Below are 13,809 nucleotides of genomic sequence, written 5' to 3' on the forward strand. Positions count from 1 at the left end.
TCTGCAGGACGCTCTGTCCATTATCTACACACTGTGTGGTGACTCATCTCCGCTGAAATGTTGTTTTCACATTCATTTAAAGACAGACGGTATGGAGACTCACAGAGAGCACTTCAGCAGTTCATGGAGGATTTATGTAACATGAATATAAAGAAGCTGTGCAGCTGTGAAGTCTGAATGAAGAGACGGTGAACAACCTGACTGGTTTGTGATTACTTCTATGAACGCTCTTTTTTCCTGTCCTTGTGCCTTTAATCCCCGTATTGAAATTAAAACACTCATTCTGCACTCAGTGTGATGTCACCGCCTATACCTTGGTAAGGTCTGTCTGCTCCATGTATTCATCTTACTCCCACATAAACCTCTGGATGAGTTCAGATCCAAGAGATATGAAGACACACTTGTCATAAGTCCAAAAACATGAAGGCAAAGGTACGTCCGTTATCTTTATAAGGTTCCTATAAGATTGCTTTTCGTCTGTGGATCTAGTTGTTGACGTTGGGTTCACATCAGACACGTATAAATAATGTCAATCAGGAGAGTTAATTAAGTAAAGATATTTATTTTAAGTCTGAGTGATATTGAATTATTGACAGAGTCTCATTAGCGTGTGAACTCTACAGGGAGATAAGGTGATCGAAGGGTGTCTGCCAACACCTAACCCCCCCACCCCCCCTGTGGAGTTCAGACGCTGGCGGTGGAGGTGTTGCTCATGAGAAAAGGAGCTGATTGAAAACTGCAAAGAGAAGGCGGTGATCTGAGCTGGTTGAGGAAGTCGTCCAGGTCTGATGAAGCTGAAGGACTGCAAAGACTGGACGGTGATAGCAAGAGTGCAAAAGATGACGTCTACAGCGGTGATGGAAGGTGGAGGTGGAGGGGCGCACGAATCAAATGAATGAGGGTAGATTGTGCCGTACAGTGATGTATCAAGGAAAAAAAGTAAATGCACTACACCACCTGACCAGTAGAGGGCAGTAAAACGAAGACGAATGCCATTCAGAACAGATGACACCATAGAAGCAGACGGACAGGCAGGTGTCATTATGAGCAACACAACAGTTAGCCTGTTAGCATCAAGTGAATCACAGATGGACAAACAATGACTGGGAAGGGTTTTTGGAAAAATTTGACAAAAAAATAAAAAATAAATAATAAAAATTTGAAAAAAATATTGGAAGAAACAAATTTGAAAAAAAGTTTTTGAAAAAAAGTTTTTGAAAAAAAGTTTTTGAAAAAAAGTTTTTGAAAAAAAGTTTTTGAAAAAAAGTTTTGAACAAAAAGTTTTGAAAAAAAAAGTTTTAAAAAAAATTTAATTTTTTTTTTTCAAAATATGAATTTGACAAAAAAAATTAGATTTTTTTTTTTTTTGAAAAAAAAAAATTTGACCAAAAAAAATTGAAAAAAAAGAAAAAATAAAAATTTGAAAAAAAATTGACAAAAAAGTTGACTACATGTCAAATGTACATTTTCCTGAAATTTGAAATTGTGCTCCAAAATTAGAAAAACATGAAAAAAGTGAAAATTTTGCGCCTGCGGTTAAAAACATGGAAAAAGCAATGAATGATTCAACACGTGAGAGGAGATAAGCGCGAGTAGCAAAGACGTTTCAACACGGCTTTAAAATCCTTTTGAACTCAAAAAGCCGTGGCAGAGATCGGGCGGTGTTTTGGTTTAAACAGCGACCCTGTTAACTGGAAACTCTCAGCCGGATGCATCCCTCATAAATGTCTTTAGACGATCATTAAATATCTGATGAGGATATTTTGAAATCTTCATAAAAAACTAAACTAGATTGCATTCCCGGGAACTCCCTCTGTGTTTCAACAGCTGTGTAAACTCCACAAACACTGACACGTTCAGCTGAAGGTCTCCAGTTTACAGGGTCACTTTTAAAACCGGAACACCGAGAGAGACGCGTTCGCGGTGGGCTGAGAGAAGACTACTGTTACAAGCTGCTAAATCAAGAGAATCACAGCTTCTTCTTTTGAAAAGTACACACACATACAAAAAAGATAGAACAAATAAAAACTAATGAAAGAAAGAGAAATCAAGTGAATCACAGATGTGTGTGATGTTATTGTGGACGGCGGGCGGAATAAAAACACTGAAGTTAATCTACCAATCAGACACGTTCAGCATTACAGGCCCTGCCCCACGAAAGTCCCAGGACCTTTGAAAAGTACTACCCCACTAGAAGGGGCATTTTAAGGGGGGAGATTATCTACCATTGAACTAAATTTAGACCCTGGGTCCTCCGGTTCAAACGCACGTAGTTCAGGGGTAAAGTTCCACCGGTCGAAAATTGCCTTTAGATGTAGAAGTGTTGTATCAGTCCCCCCTAAATGTTTGGAGGGCAGGTACAAGGGAAGGACCCAAATACAGACATTAATTAGCTGTGAAATTCAATGGTTTCGTCTCCATGTGATAGCTTCAAAGCAGGTTTTGGCAGACAGGGAGGTTCAATAGAATTAGGTCATGTTCGGGTATGAATGCATTTCAAAAAGTAGGACAAGGGAAGAACCTTTTGCAACAAGAATGAAACGACAATAAAAACAAAGGAAAGGTCAACGAGGCGGATCGGGGGAATTGGTGGCAGATGAGCAGATGTGTTGGGAATGTCAAGAAACTGTGAGGCTGAAAAAGGTGTGAAGATGGTTAAAGGAGGGAGAGAATGAGGGCAAATGGTGAAGTGTGAATGAGGGCTCTTGAAAACCTTGAGACACGAGTAGCCAATAGACGGTTTCCATAGCAAAGAGGAACATAGATCACTGAAGAGCAAGAAGATCACCAACAAACAATCCATTAGCCTCATTTCAAGATGTAGAAATATCCATCGGCAGCCAAAACCAAGCATGGACTCCAGCTGAGAGTAATCCAAAAGTCCTGTAGATAATAAGGAGAATGTTTTCACACTGTGTGACCTGAAGGCTTCACACATGTGAAGGTGTGTCATTTCTTACATCAGTACATCTCTCTCGTGAACCGAGTCACTTCACAGGTGCAAGGAAAGTCATTCCATCGTCTTAGGAAATGAAACATCTCGTGTAAGTGAACCCATACGGCCGCTGCTGGCTTCACACTATCCCAGCAAGGGTTTCTGATTCAGTTCCAAAGGGCACGGGTTGGCAGCAGCCAATGCAGATGTACCTGAGGACCCACAGATAGATGCTGCCCGACAGGATGACGGTTAGAGCCAGAAGCAGGAGGCTGACGAGGGACTGGGGACTCATATTGATCAACAACATGAAGGTGTTGAAGGAGTCATCGCCGGATTTCTGAGCTGGAAAAATCAGTCAGAGAAAAGAGACATGAGGGGAAGACATAAGTGTGAGAGAGGATTTATCATCTGGGAACCATGAAGGACAAGATCTGGCAGGTTCTTTGATACATGGATACATAGAGGATAAGCCCTGGTATGACCAACGTTAGTACGGCTTATCCCAAGGAGACCATGAACGTGTACACAAATCTTTTTAGCCTATTTCTTGAGCAGGTATGTCGACGTTATCATGCATAAAAGAAAACTTCGACCTCATGTTCAGGACAGAAGAAAAGTCATGGCATAGCATCTTCTACGACCTTCCTTCAAAACAACTCAACAAACTACAATATATCCAGAACTCTGCCACCCGCCCACTCACCCACACCCGCTCCCGTGACCACATCACCCCTGTCCTCCAAAACCTCCACTGGCTCCCTATCAAACAGCGCATACATTTCAAAATCCTCCTTCTCACCCACAAAGCCCTCCATAACCAGGCCCCCTCTTACCTCACTGACCTGCTCCATCACCACACCCCCTCCCGTAACCTCCCACCCTCCAACGCCCACCTCCTCTCCCTACCACCTGACACCAAGCACTGAACCTGGGGGGACAGAGCTTTCTCTGTCGCCGCCCCCACCCTCTGGAATGCCTTACCAGTTAACATTAGAAACTGCCCCAACCTGTCCACCTTCAAATCACTCACCAAAACCCTCCTATTTAGAACTGCTTTTAACGTATGATTGCTTTTAAATCATGGACAGTGAATGTAAAATTTTGATTTTAAGGTCATGTAAGAGAAAAAGCCATGGAATTACCAAAAACCAAAACGTTTCTATCTTATCCTGAGGGGACCATGAATGTCCCAAAAATACAAAATCCATGACATAGTGAATGTGTTTTACCACAACAAACACAAACATCAACCCCAATGAAGCCACTAGAAAGAAGAGGGGGAAAGAAAACCTACACAATAAAGTCATAAAGGTGTATCATCAGGGGATCATGAATGTCCGTACACAGTTCTGTGTCAATCTGCCTTTTAGGCGCACCTACAGGTCATCATAAGTTGTCTTGATGATGATGTAAGAGGAAGATCCATCCAGTATCATTAAGGTTAAAGTGGTTGAGTCTGAGATGACCAAGAAAACACAGTAAAGTCTAAAAGTTAAAATGTTAAAACATTTCACTTAAATTGAAAATGTCAATTTTGGTAAAACTTTAAGAAAGGTCAAGGGCTCACTAAAGTTTTGGGAGATTTGACATCTGGGAACATTTAATGTATATTTATATAAACATAAATATTTTTTTAGTAAATCTGGGAACATTTAATGTATATTTACATGAACAGAATTTTTTTTAGTAAATCTGAGAACATTTAATGTATATTTATATAAACATAATTTTTTTTAAAGTAAATCTTAGTAAATCAAAAATAAAAGTCAAGGGCTCACTAATGTTTTGGGGGATTTGACGTTTGGGAACATTTAATGTATATATATATAAAAATGAATATTTTGTTAAGAAAATCTGGGAATCTTCAATGTATATTTATTTAAACGCAAATATTTTTTTTGTAAATCTGGGAACATTTAATGTATATTTATTTAAACAAATATATTTTTTAATAAATCTGGGAACATTTAATGTATTTATATAAACAAATATTTTTTTTAGTAAATCTCAGAACATTTAATGTATATGTATACAAACAATTTTTTTTTTCGTAAATCTGGGAACATTTAATGTATATTTATTTAAAAATCCTTTTTTTTTGTAAATCTGGGAACATTTAATGTATATATATTTAAACAAATATTTTTTTAGTAAATCTGGGAACATTTAATGTATTTTTATATAAACATATTTTTTTTTAGTAAATCTTAGTAAATCTGAAATAAAAGTCAAGGGCACATGGGAACATTTAATGTATATTTATTTAAACATAAATATTTTTTTTTAGTAAATCTCAGTAAATTAGAAATGAAAGTGAAGGGCTCACTAATGTTTTGGGGGATTTGACATCTGGGAACATTGAATGTATATTTATATAAACAGAAATATATATTTTTTGCAAGATATAAAATTTGAGATCGATAAAGTGATTAAAGTTCATCCCCTGGAGAGCATGAATGTAAACCCAAGATCCAGAAATACACCCAAAAATTAAGACAAAAATGTAATTGAAGAATAAAAAAGCTAAACTTACGTGGTTCTAGAGACATTGAAGGTATCACCAAAGAAATAGGACTGGAGTCATCCTCTGGGGACCGTGAATCCCATGACGCATTTCAGAAAGGAAGAGAAAACAGAAAGAGAAATCCTTAGAAAAGAAAAGGCACTATATTTGGAAATAAGACCTTTCATGCTGCAAGGGTCAAAGATGCCCCCCCTTCTAATTGAGGCTTTTGAAAATTGGAGGGTGCTGACACAGAGACCATGTTAACATGTAATTGAAGAGTCCTTAATGATAGCAGGGTGTATAAACACTGAGAATGAGGAAGCTGCTGGTCAAGAAGGCTTATTTCTGCTCCATGGTCCCCTCTCTGGTTAATCCAGCCATGATTGTATGTGAGGTGAAGCTCTGACTAAGGTCTTACTGAGAGACTGAGAGGCAACAGAAGATTGTTTTTTTAATAGAGCTGCAGCAGGGGGTTTGACTGGCTTATTGGTGAAAGGTTTATAAAACAGTCTTGCATGTGCACACACAATCAGGAGTCAATACTGTGGTTTATCTTTTCCAATTTCATACACAACATGATTTCAAGGGAAACAGCCAGATTCTCTTCTGAAGTCCATCCACTTGACAGACCACTTTTGAAAACACAATTTGGCTGTAAAATGAGGACGGATGGTACACACAATAAAAATGACAAATGAATGATTTGACATGTTTCTGCACCAGACCTTGAACCAAAATAGTGGTTCTTTTTCAAAAGGCTTTGCTCCAGGTTTCAACAATCTGAAGAATAATTTAACTTCATACTGATCAGCAACTGAAAAGACAAAGGATTGTTTCAGGAGAGAAATACATTTTGCTTAACCCTCCTGTTATGTTTCTTTCTCTGGAACAGCAATAATGTTCCTGGGTCAATTTGACCCGGGGCATATTCAATTATCCAAAAGTGTCAAAACCCCCACAAAAACCCAATACACATTTTTTTAAATCAAATTTTTAACTCCATTACTAACCATTTAAATCAAAACTTAGTCCATTGGTGTTCTTTAATTCTGTCAGAACATGGTTCAATGAGGATAACTCACTAATTTTCAATTAAAAATAATGTTAATTTTTTTTAATGTTCATTGAAAAGACCTAAATATAAATACAATACTTTTACATGACATAGATTTTTGTTTATTTTCTAAAAAAAAAAAAAAAAAAAAAGATTTATTTTTATTTTTATGAAGTGATGTTGATAAACTACCACGACACCTGTTCTGTCACATGCTGCCCATATTTTTTATGCTGCATTTAGCTGGTTTGGAAGGTCTATATCGCCTAAAATAGACTTTTAAAAGGGTCAATTTGACCCGCATCATAACAGGGGGGTTACATATTAGTCACAGTTACACCAGATCTAATATTAGTACACAACCACTTCCACACTGACATAACTGTTTGTGTTACATGATAAAATGGGATGTTAGCTAGCTAAAAGTGATGTTAAGCTAACAGAAATATAAGCTAGGAAACGTATGTTTGCTAGCTAACAATATTGTTTGATAAGCTAACAGCAATGTTAGTGTAGTGACTGTGCTTGGCCTGTCTTTCAGTCACTTTGGGAAGTGATGTCAATGTTCTTACGCATATTAAGTGCACAGAGTGAAACAAATGTGACTTACATTGTCCAGTTTTTGTAGATTTAGTTGTATGCATATGTATGGTAAGAACCATGTGCTCCCTTCACCTTCCATCAGAGACTAGGCTTACCTGCCCTAATTTATATCACCTGGTGATCTGACCTTCAAAGTTAACACTCTGACAAAGAAAACACCAACACCATCTAGTGGCGACCAAAATACCCACACAAGTGGCTCCTGCAGTTAGTGAGGAAGTGTTTTTATGCCAATGTGATGTGAAATGATTACAAAGCTAAAATGAAGCAGTATCCATAGACTGTATCAACATGGCGATTGTGAAGGTCTCTGCCAATCAGCCATTGGTGTCTGAAGAGAGGCAATGATGGCGGCCGCCATATTGGAAACGCTGACTCAACCTCAACTTTTGATGAATATTAAAACAGGCAAAGAGGTGGAGATAAGGCAGGCTTTTAACCTCCTAGCAAACAGCTACTACACATCCACCTGTCAGTGAAATCAGCCGTTGTTAGAGCTGGCTCAGGCTTGGACCAGGTCTTAGTTATGCTGCTATAGGCTTAGACTGCTGGTGGAACTGACACACTGGGACCTCCCCCCCAAATCACTTACTTTAACTCTACCTGTCCCATTAAAGTTACTATCTCATCCTGTCTTGATGTTGGGTCTTTGTTAATAATAGAACACAGAGTACGGTCTAGACCTGCTCTGTTTGTAAAGCATCTTGAGATAATGTTTGTTGTCATTTTGGCGCTATATAAATAAAGATTGAATGATTGAAAAGGTATAGAGTCCCAAGTTGTTTTTGTACCAGGCTGTAAACATGTTTATTTCTGCTGTTAAGTCGGACACTTTAAAATGAGTGCTGGTGAGGATTCCTCAGCTTTGGATACAGCCCCTAGTGGCCACTTAGGGTACTGCAATTTTCCAAACTATCACCCTGGCTCCATTTTTCAACACTGGAGGTTGCTACTTGAGTGTAAAATGGTACTTAGGCACGATTATGGAAATGATTATCATAACTGATGATAACGATGGAGAGATAATTGTCCTGTTATTACTCCGCAGCATCACTAATAGCTTGCAGGAATGAAGGTCCCCAGGGTCACTTACCAGTGTCATGTCTGATACAAGGCTCTGAACATGTTTTCTGAAGGGTACTCAGTTTGACACACTCACCTCTGCTGAAGTGCAGCATCAGGAACAGACTGACGAGGATCCCGACAGCAGCGGCCATCTTCAGGGAGGACTGGATTACCAAGACATTACCTGTGTGATTGAAACATGCAGAATTATTCAAATCTATCAGGTCTTCTTCAAATATAAATAATATACAATAATGTTAGAAGTGAATGTGAATGAAATAGTCTGCCAAAGGGACAAAAGAACATATTTGTTCAAGTACAAGAACAAGTCATACAGAAGTGAGAGGGAACAATTCAGAGTGTTGAAATGAGAATGAAAGACAACAATGCAAAGAGTCAAGGTGATGGTGATTACTTCAGACATGTATGTAAACACATGTCAATGTAGTCAGAAAGAAACCTGCTACTACAAAACAACACAATCTATTTTTAGAATACAGTGAACAGGATCAGATTTTAAATATTTTTTAAGATTTGATCTCCTTCATTCCCAGTGCTTCTGTACATAGCTTACTCTAACTAGTATGTGCTTCTGTATATACTTTATTATTTTATTTGATCTTTATTTTATATTTATTTAATTTTGTTCTATTTGACTTGATCTTTATTTTATTTGATCTTTATTTTATTTTATATTTCTCCTGTTTTTATTTTATTTTGTTCTTTTTGACTTGATCTTTATTTGATTTGATGTTTATCTTATTGTATCCTATTTTTATGTTGTTCTATTTTATTTTATTAAAATTAAATTTTACTCTATTTTTATTTTATTTTGTTCTATTTTACTTGATCTTTTTTTATTTGATAATTATTTTAATTTTATCCTATTTTATTAAGTTCCATTTCATTTGGTGTTTATTTTATTTTATTCTAGTTTTATTTTATTTGATGTTTATTTTGTTGCATCCTATTTTTATTGTGTTCTATTTTATTTTATTAAAATTTAATTTTACCCTATTTTTATTTTATGTTCTATTTTATTTGATCTCTATTAAACTTTATCCTATTTTTATTTTGTTCTATTTTATTTTATTTCATTTGATCTTAATTTATTTTATCCTATTTTTATTTTATTTTGTTTTATTTTATTTGATCTTTATTTTTTTATATTTCTAATTCATTTTATTCGTATTTCTATCTTCTTTTATTCCTTCTTCTAATCATATCTAGCGTTCTTGCATACTGTTTATAAGAGCTCTGTAATGCCTGAAATTTCCCTCCCAGTGATAAATAAAGTATTTCTGATTTTAAAATGAGGTTTTCTTAAAAATAAACAAACATGCTGACTTTCTCTCTAAGAATCAAAAACTGTGAACAAGACAAGTCAACAAGAATCCAGCAAGAAATATGAAACGAGACTGTGAAACAAACACAACGTGGATACAAAAGAAAAACAGAAATACAAATTATTCCAAGAAAAAAAACTTCTCATTACCTCACAGAACGAATAGTGACAAATCCTGCCTGTGCTGCCGTCTCTCCTCTGATAAGACACAAAAGGTTCCTTCACAGAATCACCCCAATGATCCGTTCTCCTCTCAAAGGAACCAAAGACAAACAAATCAATTCAGCGGGGAGCTTCCGCAGCCGGCATCTGCTCCTGAGACGACATGCAGCCTTCCAGTCTGGAGGACTTTGCAGCAACCTCTTCTACCAACACAGACAGCGGCCCATCCCCCTCCTCCGTCATTCAGCGGAGATCTTTGCCTTCTTCTTGAACCAATTCTGATCACACAAACAACCATTACATAGAGACAACAGAGAGAGGAGCTGGAACAGGTTTCACTCCTACACAAGCAAGGAGGAGGAGAGTGAGAGAAGAGGAGAGGAGGAGAGGTAGAAGAAGAAGCAGCAGTGTGCTACTTTAAAACATACAGAAGGTTATTCATTTTCAGTGTATTCACATACTTTTCAGCCTGACATGAGCTGCACATCATTGTCTTAGAGTCTACTTTTAAATGAAAACACAGCTTTTGGCATCCTCTAGTGGTTCAATCAGCACGCTGTACCTCTCCAAACACAACACACAAGAAGAGCTGTGACAGATATGTGTATCAATGCACGTGATCCAATAATATAGTCATGATATTAGATTGAAATTGTGGTTAAATAGCAGTTCTTTGTGTGTCAAGGAGGATGAGTTGAGCACATGGAAAGTGCTTAAAAGAGATTTAAAAACGTGTTATTAAGTCCCAATTAACAAAAAATGACTCATTTTAAAAACAGAAAGAAGATTCAAGATGAAAAATGGCGTTTAAATATCTGTTTGGAGATTATAAGAGGAAAGAGAAGGCACAAACATGGATCTATTACCTCCTCTAGTGATGCATGAAGACATGATGATAATCCTAATGTAGCACAAAAGTGAGAAAATTGCTACTGTGCAACATTTAATGAAGCACAATCTTTCTCCTGCCAAATGTTTGCAAAGATTGTCTCTTCTCTTCACCAAGCCACAGCTTTCAACTTAACTGTCTCAGTTGGAAGCTGAAAACACATCTAGGAAACGTGACAACATGCTTTTGTAGGACTTCAAATTTCCACCACATGGCAGTCATTTCAAAATGATATATAGAATGCGTCTAATTCTGCTAACTTTTACTAACTAGACACTTCCGTGAATCAGATTTTATGTGGTAACATACTGCTTCAATTTGAGGGAAAACTAAAGAAGGTAAGCTAGGCTAGTTAGCTTGTGTTGTGCAGCCTAAAGTCCAAAGTCAGACGCTGTAAGCTAACTGCAGGTATTAACCAAGCGCCAACCTCTGGTCTCAAACGATGAAGCCCATGCCCATGTGTTATAAAGTGCAATTCATCGAGAATCCTCTTGAGGCTGGCTGCAGAAACACCGGAAACCACATAGACATGAATGGGAAAAAGACGATCTTTGCAGCATTAATAAACATGTTTACAGCCTGGTTCAAAAAACGGCTTGGCCCTATGAAGCTAATCTCTCTATCGGCACCATAGACTGTAAATAAAAATGGACAGCATTGCTCCGCCTCTTCCCGTTGTACGGTTCTGAAGCCAAAAAATCCCGCTCCTGGGCGCCGCCATTGTGCAGCCAGAGCCTGTGAAGCCACTGTAATAAGCTCCGCCCTACAGCGTGACGTCACAAGACGCTGTGTGCCCTTTGAAGTTTCCCTCTACGGCGGCTGTGAATCAAAGGAAACAGGAAGTAAAACCCCGTTTTTTAAACTCTAATAACTAACAAAAAATAAACTTTTCAGAAAAAAGAGGCCTTGGACACAAAACAGTCAAATACTAACTACATATCACCACAGCATACGGATGTGAGAAAGATTCGTCCGGCACGCTTGATTGTCACACACTGTACAGGGGGGTGAATTTTTTTCTAACGTGACAGTTCAGAAGATATTAAGATTACGAGTTTTGCCCAAATAAGGACATGACGGACGTGACTCCCGGTCGGAAACACATAGCTATTGGCTAAGAGGCTCACACTACGTCACACTCTGCCTGGTTGAGTTCCGCATTTCCAATATGGCTGCCGCCGTCGATTAGCTTCAAAACAGCGCTCAGGAACAGATGGGTGACGTCACAGATACTACGTCCATATCTTATACAGTCTATGGTATTAACATACAATGACAATAATGCAATGAGTTTCTAATCTAGCTTTAGCAACAATACGACTTATTTTGCTAGCTATTAGGTAGCTTAGCGTCAGATGTCACTCAATAACAAACTGCTGGTTTTTGAGAAAGCTAAAGAAGCGAATGTAAGTTAGCGTAAGTAGCCTCAAATGTTAGCAAATAGACTAGCATCACATTAACAAGATGTGCATTCTCCAAAGGATGTAGCTCTGAACAAAATGCAAGCAGACCTTGTATTGCCACTAATAAGACTGCTCTTGCTAGCTTGGTATGAGCTACACACTTGTCTGTGTTTAATTGTGCTAGGAGATAATTACTATAGTTTGTGATTAACCTGAATTAGCAAACAGATACATACTGTCACTGATAGAGTCACACTTTCAGCTAACTGCTGACATTAGCATGCTAACAATGACAGTAAGGCAATAATGACTCCCAACTGAGCATTGACAATAATATGACCCATTCTGCTAGCAATGAGCTGTACCTAATAGTCTCAGATTTCACTTTATGGAAAACTGTGGGCAAAGTTAAGAAGCTAAAATAGAGCGGTAAGCAGTGCTGGGCTCATGTCCATTAGTCTAATAAGGTATTAACGCAAATATGACTGAGTCAGCTAGCTTAGCATAAGCAACACACTTTGTATTTGATTTTGCTTGAACTTTAACATAAATTAAACTAATAAGCAAATTAGGCCGCTCATGCTCAGCTTGTGTGGGCAGCCTTAAATGCTAACGAAAAGCTAGCCCCCTTGAAACAATGGATGTGCACACCGAAAAAAAAAGGATTGCTTTGTGCTAAATGCTGAGATTAGCATGCTAACAATGACAAGATTATAATGCTAGCATTTACAAGGACGTTTTTACCTTGATAAATATTTTGTGTTTAGCGTGCTAACGTAGCTTATTAGCACTAATAACAAAATTCAGCCACATGTTTTTAGTCTTTAACAACAGCAAACATTAAAGTTTGTGGCTAATTTCAAGGCAGTGTGTCCTTCTGTTGTAATTAAGTTTATAAAGTGAAGGAGCAATTTGACAGACCACCATTTTTAAAGCTATACGGCTAACTTTAAGAATTTAGTCTATTAACAGCAATATTTGACAGAAAATAATGGAAAATGCGAAAATGTACAACCCTGTTTTTGCTGGAGTTTGCGTTTCTATCCACAGACTTTGAAAAGGTAAAGACAGAACAGCTTCATATTGAAGCTATAAAAATGTACCTGATGCACCTCAGTGGGGACATTGTGAATGCCTCTCTGTCTTCACCTGTCGGTTTTCCCAGAAAAACATGATTCACAGCTTTCCAAAACAACATTTACAACAAACTAGAATTGATTCTTTTCAGTCCGCTGCACTGTGAACGCTTCATAAATCGAAGGGGGTGATGGAAAATAGAAACACATTACCAACAGCAAGTTATTATTACGTGTTCTCAGGATCAGTGAAAGGGGAATTTTCACATGGATGGGTGGGTGGTAAAATTACAGTGAATTATCCGTCAAGCAGAACGGGAACTAGCCAGAACATTTTCTGCTTTGACAATCTCATCTATAATTAGAGTTTGATTCCAAGCTTTCAACTACAGAGCAACACAGCTGGATGAGCTGGGGAATACAGTCAGAGAACAGAGACACTGGAGGGAGAGAAATCAAATCAAAACAGGGAAGAAGGAGGAAAGACGAGCAGCTTTAAAGGCGAAAATGTTGTTTTGGTAAAACTGAGGTTTAGTTAATGTCATCAACTAATTATTTTCAACATAGTAGATTAATACTGAAGACATCAAAACTATGAAATAATCTGGTTTTGCCATAATCTGGATTACAACAGTAGTCAAATAGGGATATCCATTGTGTACTAACCCTACCTCTGAACAACACAACTGATGGTCTCAAACACATTAAGAAGGCAAGTCATTCTACAAATGAACTCTTGACAAGGCTCATGTTAATTAGAAAGCATTC

This window comes from Notolabrus celidotus, chromosome 23, assembly GCF_009762535.1.
Source record: "Notolabrus celidotus isolate fNotCel1 chromosome 23, fNotCel1.pri, whole genome shotgun sequence".
Classification (NCBI taxonomy): domain Eukaryota; kingdom Metazoa; phylum Chordata; class Actinopteri; order Labriformes; family Labridae; genus Notolabrus; species Notolabrus celidotus.